We start from the raw sequence: 20406 nt of genomic DNA on the forward strand, positions 1-20406 counted from the left end.
GGTCATTGTAAATCATCTGTATGTGACATCTTTGGCATATGCGAATAATATGAGGAGTTTTGTTGTTCCTATCTATTATCTGTATGCGTTGATTTCTTTACCCAGTACAATTAGCTAATGGGTCCCTTCAGGAAGGTTCTTTTTAGGTAGCTAACGGGCCCTTCGTTAATTGTCATGTAGCTGATGGACCCCTTTGGAAAGTATTTATACACCCTTTTGGGTCAAATTCTTCAGCTTAATTCCTTTGGGACAACCTTTATGTCTCAATGCAAACAAGCCCAATTGTCGCCACGTCAAAAAAATTGATCCAACATGGTTCATGAGAGGATTTAATTTCTCAGTTATTCATATACAAGGAAATGTTTATTTCAAAAAAATAGAGCACTAGAATGCTTGATTGGAAGAGTGTGTACAGGCAGAGCAAAATTTTTCAGCTGTGTAAAGCGGCCCTTTGCATGTGAATATCTAATAACTAAAAGATAGATGTGTAGAAAAGGAGTTGGGGAAAACAGAAACCAGTTTCATACATATGAAATCTATAAGATTGTGATCAAAATATTAAATATTAACAAACTAACAAAAAAATCTCTATAAGGACACATGATGCTAGACCTAACATAAACTGCCCAGCACAAATTTGGCTAAAGTGAACCACAAGGAGTGCAATTGAGGCAAGAATTATTGAAAAGTCTATACCAATCTACTCTGGCATATCACTAACTTCCAATAGCTATTAGCTTAAAACTTATAGTGAAAAAGTGACTTTCATTATCATTTTCAAACTCAAAATGAAGAAAAACTTAAAACTATTTATTGAGGATGGCAGTAAGAAAAACATCACTTATCATTGTCCAATTAAAATAAAAAAACCCTAAAATTTCTTCAGGACAAAACAAACTAAGATAGATGTAAAAGTAAAAATTAAAAATTCTTTTGATTTTTTCAAGCATCTTAAATGGATAAAGAGCACACCTAAAACTTGAATAACATAAAACTTGTTATTATTTTCAGTAACATTCATCTGATTCAGCATTGCATCATAAATATTGTCCCCCTGAATATATCAGTACATCAAGGATATGGTTATTATTTCAGATTATGGCAACTAGACATAATGTATCAAAAATAAACCCTTAAATTTCCCATAAAAACACTAATTGACTCGAACACCCAACAAAAGAATTTTAATGATTGTATGAAAGATCTCCAACAGGAATTCTAAGACAAATAGCTAACTGCATTTGGATTTTTAATTTGACCAGCGTATGATGAGAAAATCTAGTTTTCCTGTGGTGTTTGTTATTTATGATTTTTTAATTTTTTTTTCTTGTTTTCTGATTTCTTTGAATTTTTTCTGATCTTCAAATATAATGCTTAAGAAAATAAGAGGAAATGCTTATAAAAAATTAACTACAACTAACAAGTTGCATGGACACGAAAAAAATATGATTTGATTACAGTTGAACAATAACTAGCAATCTATACTAGGGTTGCACGGCTCAGTATAGAGGAATCAGCAACAATGGAAATACTAAACAGTAGAGATTTGATCTGGAACTCACTGTGAAGCCCAAACCCTTTCTGGGAAATTGATTTTCTTTAAGTTCTGATGATGGTAGAAATTGAATGGGACTAGGAATCGAATTTTAATTATGCATTAAAAGCTACGTTACAAGCTAGGAGAATTGCTCATGTTTTCCAAAGTATCATACAGTTTTATGTGCACTCATCCAGGTAGCATACTCTTTATGAATATTTGTTTTTATTTTTAACAGGCATACTCTTTTATGAATATTAGTTGAATCTTAACCTTTCTACACCAAAAGAGCATACATAATTCTCCTTTGTTCAAAATAAAAAATTACACTCCTTGTGAATATCCCACACCCTACAGCTTCCTTGTGAATATTGCATTTTGCAGGCAATAATCCTCAAGAGGACCAATATTAGATGTTCCATAAGGTCTCTAACAACTTCTTTCCATGTTTAGGCACTGCAACATAGTTATGAAAAAAAATATTAAGAGAATTCAAATATCTTCATAGTTATAGCTACCACTTTCAAAAGTCAACAGGCAACAACAATAAATAGTCTGAATATTTTTAGATTTCCTTCTTAGATAATGGTAAGAAACATCTATGTAGATGACAGCTGCTCCATTGATATGAGCCTATTTTAGTCAGAAATGTCAACAAGAACCTTTATAAACAATTCCAATGAGGAAACTCTTGTAGGGAAAGCTCAATAGTAATTGATGCATTCAGTATATGGCTAACATTACACTTTCAAGGAAAACTACACTACAGACACACACACACACACACACACACACACACACACACACACACACACACACACACACACACACACACACACACACACACATATGCAAATCTATGCAAATCAGCCTTACAGGACTGGACAAATCTTGTGAGGCAGCCTTCCAAAGGCTTGTGGCCTCTTTAGGCCAAAAAGAGTGCAAAAATAAAAATTTTAAATGTTTTTTTTTTTTTTTTTGGGTATGCATGCTAAGTCTAAGACTTAGAAAGGTCATTCTATCACTTCACACAAAAAAAAGAGAAAAAGGGCTTGAGAGAAGACTATTGGGGTTTTACAAAATAGATTAGCAAATCACTTGGCTCTCATATATCAATTGTTGATTGCTTGTGCCAGTTTGTAACTTGCATCTAACCATGGAGGACTTAGAGAAGCATTTGGAGGAGGCTTCTACAAACATGAGTTGCATTTCCATTTTAAGAGAAAATTTGAAGAAGTTACATTTCTTTGTGTTGTTTTGTAATTTTTTTATATTTATGAATCTTTATTTATTTACGTTTGTTTTAGATTTTAAATTTGTTCCATTTTCTGTTGATGAAAAACTTGAAAAGTAAGAAGCCCTAGTATTTTTATATTTGATTTTCTACATTGTAGATGCTTTTTTTATTACTTATTATATATTGCAGCTGTAGCAACATCATGTCTTAGCCCAAGAGTAGTGGATCTGGGCCTAAATCTAACCCTGATGCAAACCCTATTGTAATATCAAGGGATAAGGCTTGGAAACATGTCATCCCTAGCCACAAAAAGGAGTTGTTACATAATGGCACTGTATGTTAACATATTATTGGGGAGGCATTAATAGTTTGAAATATCACCTTCAAAATAAACTGAGGTGTGATGCTAAACAATGCAAAGCAGCACCCCAAGATTGAAATATCTCTTTTAGAGGCATCTCAAGAGAAAAAAGAATTAAGAAAAAAGAAACACAAAGAAATAGCATACTTAGCTAGTCAGGGGTCTTCAACTTATCGTTCTCCTATTCCATCTACTACTATTGTTGCTACTTCTACGGGTGTGAGCACTAGGCCTCAGGTTTGTAAGCAAAAATCCACTAGATTCTATCTTTCTTCTACGCACAACTCTAGGTGCACATCCATTGCTTAAGGCCATGGGTTGAAGTAAGGAGAAGCATGAGCAAGGAAAAAAGGAACTTGGAGAATTCTATCTTTACAACCACCTTCCATTTAATGCAATAATTTATTATTTTAAATTTTAATTTCCATGTCTTACTTCTCTTGCTATCAAGACTCAAGAATATGCTTATTTTGTTTATTTAATTTGATTTAAAATTTATTAGTAATATAATAATAACTTAATAAGTATAATTATTTATTTACTTAATTGTTTTAAGTCTCCTTATTGGAAAATTGTGATAGATGTTACAGTTTGTGGTCCAGGGTTGAAAACCCCTAATAATGAGGAGTTAAAAGGTCATATTTTTAACCCGATAGGTGGCTGATGTAAAAGTTTGAAACTGAGGAGTAGTGTGAGGTGTGGAGGATGAAAGATTTCATCATCATGACCAATAGTTGGACTGACAGAAGAAATAGAACATTACCAAATCTTCTTGTCTTCTCATCAAGCAATCGTAGATATTCAAACTTGTACTTAGAAAGTTAGAAGTTAGTAGTAGTACTATAGTACTCACTAGTAGTCAAGTATTGATTAAGTTTTTAACCCATAAGACTTACGTTATGAATCATGATTGATCATTGTAGTAAATTGCTTTATTTTTTTTCAAGTTCCATAGTGTTTTTGAAATCAATTGATGCCTTAGGGACAACAAAAAGAGTAGAGTATCTTTGTGAGGTAATGAAGTGTCAAAGGAGGTGGATGAGGAGAATGTGGTGCAAATAGTCTTAGACAATGCAGAAAATTATGTTACTGCAGGTAAATTTCTTACGAAGAGGCGCCGCCACTTGTTTTGGACCCCTTGTGTTGCTCATTGCATTGACCTCGTGTTGGAGAATCTTGGTAAATTTCCTTTGATAAAAACATGTGCAGAGCAAGGAAGGAATATTTGTAAATTCATATCTAATCATACTTGGGTCCTCAACCTTATGACACAATACACAAAGTAAAAAGAGTTGTCTCGTTCAAGGGTCACTAGATTTGCAAAAGAAAATTATCACGTTGCAATCCTTGCTTAAGTTAAAGGTCGGTTTGAAAGGCATGTTTCTATGTAAGGAGTGGATAAGATCATCATATGAAAAGACCAATGCAGGGGTTGAGAGAGTTGATCAGGTTTTTTATGAAAGTGGCTTTTGGCAACCATCCAAGGAGATTGTGGAGGTAATTTTCCTTCTTGTCCTCATTTCCATTTCATTTCATCATTTTTGTTAAACATTTTCTTATGTTCATTGTTCATTTTTAAAAGAAAAACATAAAATTTAAAGGTTAATGTTTCACCTATAACAATGATTACAGTTCATAGAGCCTCTTATTGTTCTCCTATGTATTGTTGATGGAGAGAAGCTCTTAATGAAATACATTTATTGAGGTCATAGATAGGGTGAAAGAGACCATTCAATCTTTTATGTAGGGAATTGAGATAAACATGGTCCCATATGGGTTTTCATTGATAGGCAATGGCACAATCTACCTTACACGCCTATACATGCAGCTATCCACTTCCTTAACCATGCTTTCCAATTCAACCCAAGTTTCAAGGTTGATGATGAGGTGTGGAGTGGGCTCTATGATGTTATAGAGAAAATGCCAACCGATGAAACAGTTATAATCTGTAAGATATAAATGTATAAGAAAGTACAAGGAGACTTATTTGCACTAGGGCTATACAAAAAAAATTGAAAAAAACTGATGCCTAGCAAAAATCTATTATTCTAAATTGTAATTTCTAATTTTATTACCACTTTAGATTGTTAAAGTTAAAGATATAGTATTGATTTAAAATTTTATTGTTTTAGATGCATGGTGGAAGATGTTTAAACTAAGGTGCCAAATCTACAGATTATAGTAATTTGTATCTTGAGTCATCCATCTAGTGCTTCAAGAAGAGAATGCAATTAGAGTTTTTTTGTGCATATACACTCCAAGAAGTGCAACAGATTGGTAGTGAAGAAGTTGAATGATCTTGTTTTTGATCACTACAGCCTTCACCTTCACCAAAAACAAATCTGGGGCACTAACACATCACCTATTGTAGTAGAGAAGGTTGGTCCACAAGTAGGTTTAAATGCTAAGATTGATGATCTTGTCTTCAATGATGAAGACTTGGAGTGAGTAGATCAAATGGATCAAGAGGCAGATGTAGTAGGGCTGGTAATGGAGGAGGCTAAAGCATGACGACACGCAGAGCACGACCTTGAAGTTGAGAGTGATGTATCCAACATTGATGATGAGGATTATGAGAATGACAATGACAATGAGGAGGATGAGCATGTCATTGAGGTTCAACCTCAAACATAAGGAGAGATGATGGCTTTAGAGTCTTCTATGACCTATCTTATGCGTACTTGTAGGACATAGGTTACTATGAGACTTTATTTTAATATATGTTTTGAGCTTTAGATTCCATGAATTTCATACTTTATGAATGTTGTAGACATTTGACAGTGACACTATATTTCTATTATGTTATTTAGTTTAACATTAACTAATTTCCTTCAAAAATTTGCAGTTATACTTCTGTGATCTATGCAAAGTTGTGTATGGGTGCAAAATAGCTTCTATTTATCTCAATTATTGTGCATTAGATGTTAATTAACTAAATGATACATGAAAAAACTATAAATTGTTTAAAATATTTGAATTTCTTGGGTTTTTCGATTGGCCAAATTAGAGTCAGAGCTTAATCTCGTCTAGCCGAGTATGAGGCTTGTAACGCTGATGCAAACATTACAAATACAGTTATAGATATTTAATATGCAATTATGAGGAAATGTATTTTGAATGTAATTTTGTGAATAATGCATTTGGAGAAAAAGGGTATTGTTCACTTACTATCTGTAAAACATGGTATTGTGACTTTATATCCTCTGGAAGCCACCTATCCAAAACAGCCCTCCCTTTCTTAGTCGCTACAACCAAATTTTCCTTTAAACTTTCTTGAACTCCTCCGCCTGCAAGCATGTATCAAAGGACAAGTTAGAACATAGAATACACAAGTATTACTGCCATCGTTCACAATAATTTGTCAAAAAAATATTGCAATATTTCCCTTTGTTATTAGTTCCCTATAAGATAATATCAACTCAAACTAGGAGGATTATTTCATAAATGTAAGTGGTATTTCCAAGGAAAGGATAATGATTAGTGAAAATACTCATTCAAATCAAAACTATTAAGAACGAAAACAAATATAATGATATGCTCTAAACACATAATAGTTCATACCAACCTAGGTAACAAAGGAAACCAAAGAGATTTTTCTTTAAGCTCAATATGACAACTAGGGAAGTATATAGTTGCAACGAAAGCTAATCTAATGAAAAAGTAAGATTATTGTTAACCAAAATTAAAATCAGTGACTTGCATGGCATCATTTATAGAGAAATTATTATAGTGATAATATAATTATGCCCAAACTGTAAATGTTGAAAAATGGATCCATATACCTAATAAATTGTTTGATTTATATGAATGAAGCTCCTCGCTATCTACTTATTCATATATTTATGACAAGTTTATTAATGATCAAATTAAAGATTATTTAAATTTAATTATAAATTTGGGTGCACCTTCATCATTCATCAACATCCACAAAGGCCATAAAAGCACTATGTGTTGTTTTGTGATAATCACCCACCCCTAAACCATGTGAATTTCAACATGTAAACAATGTAACAATAGTCCATTGAAAAGTTAAAAATAGATATTTAAATCTTGTTCAAGTCACTAAATGAATCATGTATATTATATATTAAATATTCAACAATTTAACAAGCATGTCGACAAAAATCTAAAGTTCAAATCCTATGTCATACGGTTCCAATTCGAGTTCAAGTTCAACGACGATTGAGTTCGAATCAATTTTGACAAGGGGGAAATTTGAAAAAAATGTCATCATCAAAATTGCCTTATATTATTTTGTTTTTTTAATATTATACAAAATAAATTATAATTATTAAAAATAAAATAATGTTATTGTAAACTTAAGCTATTTAATTAAGTTATAATAAATTATATATTTGAATTTATTAAATTTTAGATATTAATAATAGATTAAATATTTTGCTTCCAAAAATTGTGTTCCATATTTTGTAATAATTCCATATAAGCATGAAGCCTAATGAAGGAGGATTGGATAAATTCAAAATCCCTCTCAAAACCCTTACAACACTTCTCAAAGAAATTCAAAACAACTTGAAACTACACACAACTTCCCACATCAACAACTGAATCTGAGATACACTTTTAAATTAGCCTCAAAGGACTGAGTACAGCGTGAAATCCTCTTTTAGAATCTGAAGTTTACATCCATTATGCATTCATACATTCAAGATTCCAATGTGCTCATAGGCAGTACCAAATTGCAAGCAAAAACTGTTGAAATAAGTTGTAACCTAAAGAAACATACACAAACAAAGTCTCAAACTATTTGTTGCTCTAGACATGCAAAAATCGAGAAAAATACCTTGTATCCAACCTCAAGAAACCAATTCCCAACTCGGTTCAATCTCTCCTTTCTCTTCTCCACAAATTGCCAAACTAGCCAAGCTAGAAAGTCAATGAAAAGCAATCTTCCCTAGTTCCCCAATGGCAATAGATTTCATTTTTTTTATATCTCACAAGATGGAATGACCATCTACTGTAGATTCCCTCTAAAAAATTGATAAAAATCAAAATATTTATTTCTTTTTGCCTTGTGCATTATTCCATTTTGTGTCCTCAACCCAAAAGTTACAAATCTTCACCAAAATAGAAAAATCAACTCTACAAAGTTACAAGAATATTTTTTAAATGCATTACTTATACAAGTTTCCTATGTTCATATGCTTTTTTCAACCACCAGCCATTTTACAGATCACTTCTTAAAAATGGCAAAATTTAACAATTTTCTACTTTGTTAAATTGGCCACGTTTTGACCAAAAACACCCAGAAAATTGCATTTCCAGCCCATGTGTTTGCATTTGGAGGAGGTGTTTTTGAGTTTGAATGTATGTAAATATATTCAAAAACCACATTTTTTGCCAAAGAAAGAAAAAATGCCTCCATTTAGTCAATTTCTAGGGCACATTTTTGCATCCAAATGCTCAAATACATATATTTTGCAAAGACGTTTTGCATGTATGTAAGTTTGGAGACCACATTTTGGAGATTGCAAGTCAAAATGCACATGTTATTAAGATTCCCAAATCCGATTTCCACCAAAAACGTGGGAAGAAAGAAGATTGGAACAAACATTTTGATCTTGCATTGAAAGTTTGAACTTTTCAAAGGTTGTTAGTTGTTGCATGCATTTGCACTTAGAGAACTAGATTTTGGAGAAGACTTGTTCATTTCAACTTCTCTTTCCTCAATGTTTGGCTCATTGAGCTCCAAGTAAGTAGAAGATTTCAAATTTGCGTATATTTCTTGCTTGTTTTGCTCTTATGTTGCATTTTTTGGCTTATTTTTGTCCATTTGTTCAAAAGCATGTCATAGATGTTGCAATTTTTCTTTAAATAAATTAAAATTTTCTTATTGCAATTTCTTTAAAATCCTCCCACACTCCAAAAAAATGAAATTACATGTAAAGAAACATTAGAAGTTTGTCAAAGTTTGAGCCAAAGAAAGGTTTGCTTTTGTTTTGCTTGCTTGTTTTGGTTTCCTTTTTTTTAAGAGAGTTGAAGAATCCTACTCAAGAATACAAGTGCATCCACATCCTTTCACCTTTCATCTATTCATGTTATTACACATCACATCCATCTTCCTACATATGCAATTACATCCTCTGAACTCGATTACGTGTACCTCAGGTAATTACTACATATAATTACCACATATAATTATGTCTAGAGAACCCGATTTTGGTAAAAGGTCACACTTTTAAACATCAAAGTCTTCATTTGAACACATCCATATGCATCCCAACTTGCATTCTTGTCCATGCCCACAAAAACCCATCTTCGTCCACATGCAATCCACCCTCTAGAATATGATTTTGGCCCTTTTCGCTCAAATACATATGCTTTCCAATTCATTTCCAGGCATCATATGTGTTACATGAGTATCTAATCAATACTCGAAACACCTTGTTCATTCATAGACCCGTCATCCACACTCAAAATCTCAAATCTTTAATAGATTCAATCTAATTGAAACAATCATGTTGCAGCAAGTAAAGATATGCCAAAATTACTACAAAGAATAAAGTTATCTAGTAAAGAAGGCAGGCTTTAAATCAAAAGAAGTAGTAATTCATTTGGTCTCCATTTTTTGATGGTTCTCCAAGAACCTGAGTTCGTGCAAGAATGTGCCAAGCACTTTGCTTAAAAAACCAAAAAACAAAGAGTTAAAGGTGCTAATGGAAATTTGTTTCGAGTTTACATCCAGACATCATCGAGAAAGTTTTAAAAGTGTCAGAGACTCCAAAATGTGTCAATCTACAAAGGAGAATTCACAACAACTCGAACAAGAAAAAGCTTGATCACATTAGGTTTTCAAATGACAACTAGAAACTCATCAAAGAGAATGCAACGATGCAAAATACATGAAGCCCCAATCTTGTGATCATCACGAAGAACAAGGCTTTTGTTGATATTCTACTGGATTGATTCATTCATAATCAATAGCTTCAATATTTTCTTCAAGTTTTTTCCAACTTTGTAGTTGCAAAAGATGAATTGCATGTAATTCGATTGCATGTCCTCATGAGATGTAATCCAATCATTCTTCTCACCTAATTTTACTGGGTCAAAGTGGTTGAGTTGCTGGCACTTTTTCCTCCTTTCTCTCACTTCTTTTACTATTAGAGAAGTGTCTCTCTCATTGTAAAAATTATCTTTTGTTGTATGCAACAAAGCTTTGATGAACTTGTGCAAGTGTAACTTTGATTGTGCAATTCCAATTTAGAAGAAAAGTGAATAAAAGAAGCAATTAGATTTGAAGCTTTGACCAGAAGCAATTATGATAGAGCAAATTAGAAGTTTTGACTATAATGTGTGTTTATTATCTTTGATTTATGTTATTATGTGTGTTCAAAAATAGAGCATAGTAGTTAAGAAGCAATAAGAGCCAAAGCTTAAAATGGGAGTGATTGTGGTGATACATAGACTAGAAGCTTCGACTGTGGCTTGTATTACCATCTTAAATTCCTGAAAAATAGTTAGAATTCACTTAGATATGGAAGTCTTTACACCCCAATGGTAGAGGTTTTTCTTATAGAATAGATTAAAACTATAAATAAGTTATGTAATAGAAATCATCTACTTCTAGAAGTCTTTGCGCCTCGATGGTAGTGATTTTTTTAATACATTACACAAATAGGACTTAGAGCCAAACCGGTACACTTTTAATTAGCCTTTGAGTTGGTGTTGGTTTATTGGTATCACGATTTTTAGCTATTAGATAGAAGTGTAGTTTAAAGATCTAATCTTGCTCATTACTCACTCTACGGATAAGGGGATTCTTTCTTGAAATTTAAGAGGAAAGAATATTAGTAACATCCCTTACAAAAATCTCTCAACTTCTTACTTCCCTTGAATTTATCCAAGTAATGGTGAGAAGGGAGAGGCTTCCCTTTAAGGTAGGAGAGACTTTGTCTCATATGTTGTGGCTGGTCTACCTATTTTGTGATTAAATTTAAACAAACTTTCAGTTGCAAAATATCCACCCAACAGTACTTTAAGGTCTTTCTTGGCACTCTATAGTTGATAGTATTGATACATAAGATTTCCACCATGTATGGGTACTAACAAATTAAACTCTAATTAGCTAATCAAAGTGCATAAGTGTAGATTCATCAACTAATTAGCCGATACAATATTATATGGGAGACTTTGGACGATGGCGTGATATCTCATAATAGAACAAAATTTGGTGGAAAATTTATGGCGCTAAAAAACAAATAAATTGGGGAAGAGTCTAATTTTTTGTCAAGCAATCTTGGATACTATGAGGGTTTGCAATACAAGACAAACACTAGCACAAAGAATCTAGTTGAGAACGTCGTTGATTTGGAGAAGAGTAATGACTAAAGTTTGGTAGAGGGAAAATAGTTTGGATTGTATGAGCATGGCTATCAAAAAACACATTGAACAAACTTCATTGATAGCATCCACAGGACAGTAGTGGGAATTCCAATTACTAAACATTACGGTTGATCATGGTCATCGTGATCGTGGGCTAACTTCTCAAAGAATGTTTGCAAGAAATCCACCATGTTGCCTCTTCCTTTATTCATTCATTTGAGAATACAGCAAAGCTTTGACAAATTTTTCTAGAGTTATCACTTTCAAAAACCAATGGCACTTTAACAAATTAATTAGGTGGGAAAGATTATCATGATATTTGATGTATTGTCAAACGCTAGAAATAAATTGATTGTGTATCGGATAAACTCAATATTTAGCAGACTTTTGTCAAGAATGTGATGAAAAGAATCCAATGGAAAAATGGTATTATAAAAGTAATGTCTAGGACTTTGGTAGAATCCTGATGTCTCACAGCTGAAATATTAGTAAATTTTTAGAATATTTGCAAGTGCCTACCGCTTATCACAGCAAGGCTATTGGACAGTAAATAAGTCGACTTATGTTCATGATTACCAAAAAATGATTTAGGCAGAGTTTAAACATTTTTGGGTCATTCAGTCTCAGTGTGACACTAAGGAAAATTATAGAGTATATTACTTTTCTTACCTCTACAGAGGGATGCATTCAATTACCAAACTAGTTGGGTTAGGCACTTTCCCTTGATTCAACTAAATAGAAAAAATTCTTCTGGGTTGGTAACACATCGATCTATCTCTCTATCTAGGATTAGGCATTTTGAAGCAGCACAATCTTGCTATTAAAATGCTTTCAGTGAATCAAAATCTATGTAAAAAATTAGTAAGCGAGAACCTTGAATAGAAGGTAAAAATGAATCACTTGGAAGAAGCAGCAAAACCTCAAGCTGCACAACAAAAGGAAGACCTTTAGGAAGGGATTTGTTGCAACAGAAATGCTCCTTGATTTTTTATTCAAATGGCTATTCCTTTATGGCACTCTTTAACAAGAAATGAACAATCCAAAAATAGAAAATTAAATAGATCAATCTGGAATCTGAAAGGTCATTTGACAATCATTTTTGCATCTTTTAAAAGGTATCAAGGTAAACTTTAAGAAACCCCATTCCAAAAAAAGATATAAATTATTGGCGAATCTTTCATTATTTTGAAAAACTAGATTATTTTTATCGATGAATCTGTCAATTTTTTTAATTTTAAATATTATTTACAGTGGCGATTATTTTGGAATCATAATTTTTGAGTAGAAAATATTAGTGAATCTCAATAATAATAGGAAGTTCGCTAATCATCATGGAATATTACAAATCAAAATTGAACATGTTTTAACTCATGGAAATTATGAGGATAATTAAATTATAATTTAAATCAATAGAGAAAACTAAAAATAGGTAATATATCCCTAAAGTAACTAATAATTATGATAATTATTGGTGAATTAATTCTAATTTCTTTGGTAATATATAATATTTAGGTGAATCAAATCTAATCATGTATCGAATATTGTGGCAAATCTTTGAGTTTAAATTTTTTTAATAAAATAAATTTTTGAGCAATTTTAAATATTTTAAAACTAAACTTAATAAAAATGTAGCGATTTAGGTTGCATTATATCTTAAATTATTAGCCAAATTACTAGCAAAATTTTTTTGAAATTCACAAAATTACAAATATTCACCACTAAAAAACACCCTAAAAGGAATCCAATCACCGAGAAGAGTTGTTTTGCCACAAAATTTCTCTGATTTTTACATCTAGATGGCCATTCCTGCATACTTTATAGCTATTTTTTCTAGGAAATGAAGAGTCGCAAATGAAAAATTAAAAGAATTCATGGACTTTAAATATATCTTCATAGGCATTCCCCAAGAAGGTTGCGGGAATCTTTCATGACAACAATATTTAAGTTTTCCAAAAAATTTACAATCTTCAAATGTCAATCCATTCAACAAAGTTTTTTAGGGTAAGGCCTTATCCAAAAAAATTCCATGTCCTTCCAGCGTATTGTACACATCCTAAACTTTTATACATTTTCTAAGAGAGTCATTTCAAGCTACAATCTTGACAATATGCCCCCCAAAATTTGACCTAATGATCATTAGGTATTCTATACCAATAGCATCCTAAATTCTAACTAGATCGTCAGCTTCATCCACCTCTTTATCATCTCATTCCAAATTCTACTTTCTACTACATGCCCCTACCTTGTGTCAAAACCTTAAAGCACCACAAATAAGATTTCTCAAAACAAAACTATTCTTCAGATAGGATCATTTTCCATGTATTAACTCCTTCAAACCATTGGATGGCTTAAACATCACAAACATACTTTAGCTTAGCTTAATTCCTAAGCTAAAAATGTTGTGTTGTAGGTTGTTGACTAACATTTATTTGCAATGTTATGAATACAATGGGTTACCAAAAAAATTGACAAAAAGTGAATAATAAAGATTGAACCATCTTAAAATGTCAAACTTTCATATTCTATTTACAATTCTTAAACAACTTGCTTTCCAATTGTACACATCCTCTCAAAACAAAATGCATAAGCATCTTTTGTTGCACATTTTTTTCAGTTCCAATTCTTTCATTAGAGGCATATTGATATGTTTTGGACAATGGAATCTTGTATTAACAAGTTGATTATGAAGGGTATTGCAAAATCAAACATTATTATTATTAAAATCCATATAATTTTTTAAAAGATTCTATGTCAAATATGCAAACTCTAATTTTAAAAAAAAAATTAATCACAAATGTTTTGAATACAAAATTCAAAGAAAAAATGCACAATTAAGTACAATAATCATAGTTCACATGAACAAAGATGAAATTTGATAATGATTGAGTATAATTGAATCTTATTAGGTAGAAAAAATTATTTTCTAATAAAGAGGCATCCAACTCATCTATCACGGAGAAAGCGCTAAATATAATCTTGATGAACCATTTCTCTAAATGAAAAGGTCATCTACAATTTAATCACTTATTGTGTCTCAAAAAATTGTCACTACTACCATCTAATATATCATTTAAATTACATATTACTATTGACTTAACTATTGCACATCCTTTTGGTGCAAGTGCTAGTAGATATTAATATAGATATAGTCATGTGAGATTATTTAGTATAAATATATATATTATGTCCATTGGGGGTTTGATGTTGTAATACCCTGCCTGCAGATCCTTGGAACAAGGATTCAATACAAGAAAAGATTTTTTAAAAAAATTATATAAGTATGGATGTACAAAACACTCAACATACAAGGATCACAAAGATTGCAATAGAAGACTTAACCACAATCCTGCCCACTAGCAAATCTCCAAATGCTACTACCAACCTAACACACTCAAACAAAGAAAACAATACCAAAGACGAGAACAAAAAAAAACATCTCAGATATGTCGAAGCATGGAAAATTAAGTAAACCCAAAGGGTACTTAAAACACCAAATTGCTTTCCCCAAAAACCAGTGGAGGTGCCCCTTGTTTTTTGCATGAGGAAACATAGCTGACAAATTTCTGCATGAGAAAGTGCTCCTATGTGGGAGGATGTACAACAAGCCATGCAAGGATCTTCTCTTTCACATGAGGACTTGCTTGGCCCAACAACCAAAATGTCATGCCCAAAATTACTAGTAAAAAAATACACTAATTTTTTTTTGAAATAAACTATTGAGTTAAAGATATACTACATTAGATTAATCTAATATCAACATGTACTAACACAATTTATTAGTCTTTATACCTTCAATCCCATAACATATTATAATAGATTTCATTCCTAACATATACACGTAACTTTTAATAACATCATAATCCCTCAACAATTTCATTTACTAAGATAATTACTATCACTTATCTTTAATAATACTCCATCCATTACATTACTCAAAAATTAACTACTAATAGGTATACTTATTTAACTAGTTCTAAAATTAAACTTGAATTATTCTAATTATCCTAATCCCAAAGGCCCCCTTATCCTAAAGCAATAATAAAATACAACTATCTTATTTGATATTTCTATTATTATTCCATGCATCTAAAATTGTCTAATAGATTTCAACTAAATACATCCTCATTACTCTCCTACCAGCAACTCTATCCTTTCATAGGGCTTGCGTTTTATTATTTTCTCCATGATTTGAAGGGGAATATCTATCAATGCAATCTGCCCACTTATTCTCAGCTTGAATGCCCTCCAATGACAAGGTCGATTCACACTAAGCCCTAAAACTACACTTTCCTTAAGTCCCTCTCCTAACTGCCTTGAAAAGCGTATCCTCTGCCTTCAGCGCTGGAGGTGCCCAGGTATAAGGGCCTTATAACGATATCATACCCCTCCCTTTTTCCCATGTTCTTGACTGAGATTTTCTTTTGAGAAACAAGCACCTAGGGATGTGTTGCTTTGACATGGTAGGGGGGGTAAAAGCTATTGTTGTGTCTTTTAAACCTTCCTAGCACCTAGCAACGGCTTCCAAGGCGTAGAGTGGGGACCACCTGTCTATCAAATTTCAAGCCCCCTATTTTTTTTTTAATGAACTCCCTCTACTTTTCCACTTTCCTACCCTCCACTTGGCTTCTAATATTCCCTTAGTTCCTGTGTGGGACAGGGAGGAGTGATTGGTGCGGTCACCTCACAACTTGGGCAGAGCGTTTTACGTCTATGTTATGGAAGGAGAGACCAATTCAATGCAGGAGATGATGGTGTGAATGAGGAGTGAAATGATAGCGTCTACTTCACTCTTCCCATCATTCAACGGATTTCTTGGTTGTACAAGGGCACCTCATTTCTTGGGAAGCTCATGTTAAAACTTTTTGAAGTTTCCTGCTTTTCTTGCTATGGTGAATTATAGTTAAGCTCTATTATTAGTTTTGTTAAGATTATTTGATCCTATCACTTCATATATATTTATATATCTTTTTGTCATGTCAAAGTCAATGTTACGGGTACTAGGAGATAGTCTTTTCTAAGGTTATTATAAATTTTTGATATTCTATGCGTTATCACATGCATAGATTTTCCTCTCTTTTTTTCTTTTTTCTTTTTTTAAGGTGTTTGCATCTTTATTTTAAGATTAGAAGTCAAAGATTCTAGAAGATATCCTCTGTGATTATTTTATTAACCTGTATTCTGGAGTAAACTAATTCTACCTTTCCATATATTTTCCAGAGAATGAAATACAAACTTTATTGTTCACCCATAGTTGCATCTTAGTTATTATTATTTTTATTTATTTTGACTCTTACTTAAGGTTTTTATGACATGCAAACTAAGCATAGTATTGAGTATTAGTGCTAATATCAATAGATGATTGAGGGCATCAAATATAATACTCTATTGAATTATAATACTCTATTGAGGATCCATTTGTATTTTAAAACTTGAGAGTCAAATCTACTATCTTTTGTTTACATGAGCAACCATAAGTGAATGCATCTTACAACTATTATTCAATATATAATTATGACTGTTTCTAAACATGAAACTCTCTCATATATGACTGAGAAGATAATCAAGTATTCTATTTGAAACTAAGAACATAAAGATAGAGTCTTATAATGCAAATAGTTATGAGAACCTTCAAATTACTTTCTTTTCTCCCATGAACCCATACTCCACAGTAGTATATACAAAATGGTGGTTTGCTTTTACAGCCCAATACAAAACAAAAGAACAGAAACTATACTTTTACAAATACAATATTTGATGCCATGAAAGATAATATCTCCTTCATGAAAAATGACATATCCCTTCTTCTCTACTATACAATCATTCATTGCAACCATATGAACAATATGGAGAGTTCTCCATTACAATTACAAGCAAAATGACAAGTTTTATCTTCATGAAACGTCCATAAGATGATCATACCAAGCTTGTTTTCGTTGCTCCTTTGAGCACAAAATCTGCATATACAACAAAAAAAAGAAACCACAACGACCATGGGTGCTTTCCACCCAACCATAGGCCTCCAAAGAGACCACCCCCGTGCTAGGGGAACAAGGCTCAAATTGGGTTTCACACATACATCACAAAATCTTGCATGAAGACACAACACAAAACACAATCAACACCCTCCCATGGCTTGCACAATGATTCACCATTGGAATCATAAAACGTTGGGTGAAGGTGGGCTCTTCAAGGAGGAGATATTCATAAATATCATATTGCCAATACATTTTGCCTCTCAAGGCCACCACAACATAAACAACATATTATGACTGCATTGTCTCTCAACATCTTCAAAACAACCATCTTCTCCTCATCCACCAAACCTCCTTGTAACTCCCAAACAACAAGATTCATGGCCATGAAGGAGCCCATGCTCCATAATAACAACCTCATCATGAGGTAAAAACAAAATTTTCTTTCTCACCTGCAATGTCAAGCCCAACTTATGCCCTTCACCCAAGGCTTCTCTGCCCTCCCAAGGGTGAGTGAAGTCTTCACACCCATAATAACAATCAACACTCACATTCAAACAAGAACAACAACAAAACAAATGAAGAACAACAAAACAAAACCAAGAAAGGATCTCCAAAAGCACAAAAAGCATTCTCTTTCCATTCCACAAAAACAAAACCAAGAAGGTGAACCAAGAAATTTACAAGAACATCACACATTCTCACATTGTCACAATACATGATCAATGCTCATAATGCAACAAGAACACCAAACTTTCACACAATACCCAAAAATCCATATCACAAGATTTACAATGCAAATGCATACTCTATAAATGAACTCTCACACTTGCAAATTTGTTTAACCATGCTAAAAGAAAGAAATGAGAAAGAAACAAGTTTTGAGACACCAACCTTTGTCCAAGCTATGGTAAGGATAGTTGTAGTAGAGCTCCCTTAATCTCCCTCCAAAACCTAACAGTCTCTAAAATTAGAGAGTGGGTAGACACTCCACTAGTTTGGCCAAGACCCTCTAATAAAGCCTTCTCACTAACTTATTTTAGAAAAAACACTAAGCCACTACTTCTTAAAAACTTGTCTCCTCCAAATTTTCTATTTTTGACTAAGTGGGAACATGGATATGACAACTCCAAATTCGAATTGATGGAAGAATGCATGGGTAAAGGGGCTCCCTAGGCTATCTAAGCACTCACAAGATCAAAAATAGGTCCCTGACATGATGTACTATCATATGGGTAACTTATTTTCACCTAAAAGACACTTAGGGACCACCTAATGACCCCTAAAAACCCTAGCCAAGTCCAAATTCGAATTTCCTTTGATTCAGACTCCTCATGGCATTTTTTTCTATGTGAGGTTAACTTGGGTACAACATTCGGGTTAGGTTTAGATTAGGTTACTTCTTGTCAAACCTTGAATGACATGGGATCTCTACATGGACAACACAAGTGTCAAATGACACACACAAAACAACACATTACATTAAAAGTGACTTAACTCCAATAATGCATGAACTAAGCTATTACACACATATAAATTCACATATACAAAATAAAACACATTACAATGAGGTTTGAATCTTTTCCACTGATTCAACCTTGGCTATGTCATGTTTGTAGTAGTTTGAGCCTTAATTCCCCTTTAAACCCATGGTCAAATTCTTGCACACTAAACTCAAGCATCAGTAGTACAAGAAAATCATGTAAAAAAAATAAGTACATAAGTGAAATAATCATTATCTCATTCAACATTAGACTTGCATATATTTCATCATCTCAAATTAACTTTCCCTTTCTTAAACATTTCAAATATAACCTTCAAAATATTAAAATATCAAAACTTACATATCACATTCGACATTTGAGTTTCCATACTTCATTCTTTTTAATTAAATTACTTTTTCTAGTAATTTCCATGTAAAATGCTCAAAATACTATAACATCAAACTTTACTCATCATAACATGGTCAATTTAATATTCTGAATAGCTTCATAGTCTATTTTTATCATTGTGACAAGATGTTGAATCCACAACTATTGAATTCCTAGGTATGCGGGTTAGGTCTCAATGCATAACAAAATTTATTTATTTATTTAACTCTAATTTCCACTTAAACATTACATTCTTACATTATAAGCATTTCTACCATTCAATTTCTATTAAAGAAATGTCAATAGCTTAAAACATAAATAGAATCATTAAATGCATCAATTAGGTCATAATATTTAGAAGTAATTGCGGATCATCAAAATGCAGATAACATAACCCTACAGTCTTAGAAGTGTATCAATACATAGGATTAAAAATCACCGTAATACAATTATCTCATTGGTACTATGATGGATTGGGTGAGGCCTCACACAAAACACCCCAAACTGGTGTTGGGTTTCATGCGAGGATGCACTATAAGCCACACGAGGAAACCCAACACACCATGCGACCTTTTGCATTCTCGCGCGAAAAAATGCAATTTTGCAAGAGGATACAAAATAGCAAGCCAAAAAAATATGAAATAAAAAGTTAGAAAGAAGATTTCCTCCATACTGGGGAGTACTAGATCCATGTAGATAGAGGAATGAACACTCGAGTTCATAAACAACAAGATGCCATGAAACAAGAAAGAGGAACATCTATCCATCTAAACCATAACAACATATAAAAGAACATGTGGAAAGAAACATCGCAATTAACATACATTATTCATAAACCTATTGTGAGGTTTTCACACCATCGCCCAAAAATTTTGGGGACCCCCCCCCCCCTTTTTTCTAATCGCCTCAGAAAATTTTGGATTGCCCAAAATTTTTGAGTTTTGAAAATTTCATGCCTTGGCACCTTCAGGAAAAATGTGTTGAGGCTTAGCTTATTTTCACCCGGCTCTACTTGATTTTCCAAAGGAACTAATTTCATCTTTAGATCGGACAAAATTTTAAAGAGCAATATTTGGCAGGATAAAATT

At 32.7% G+C, this 20406-nt stretch overlaps 1 pseudogene; it reads right to left on the reverse strand.

Moving 5' to 3' along the window:
- Window positions 1–20406, reverse strand: part of LOC149570995 (poly [ADP-ribose] polymerase 2-like) — a 109237-nt pseudogene that overhangs the window by 36857 nt on the left and 51974 nt on the right.

The sequence above is a fragment of the Cupressus sempervirens genome, chromosome 2, assembly GCF_028749045.1.
Source record: "Cupressus sempervirens isolate cs-2001-9-10 chromosome 2, ASM2874904v1, whole genome shotgun sequence".
NCBI classification, from domain to species: domain Eukaryota; kingdom Viridiplantae; phylum Streptophyta; class Pinopsida; order Cupressales; family Cupressaceae; genus Cupressus; species Cupressus sempervirens.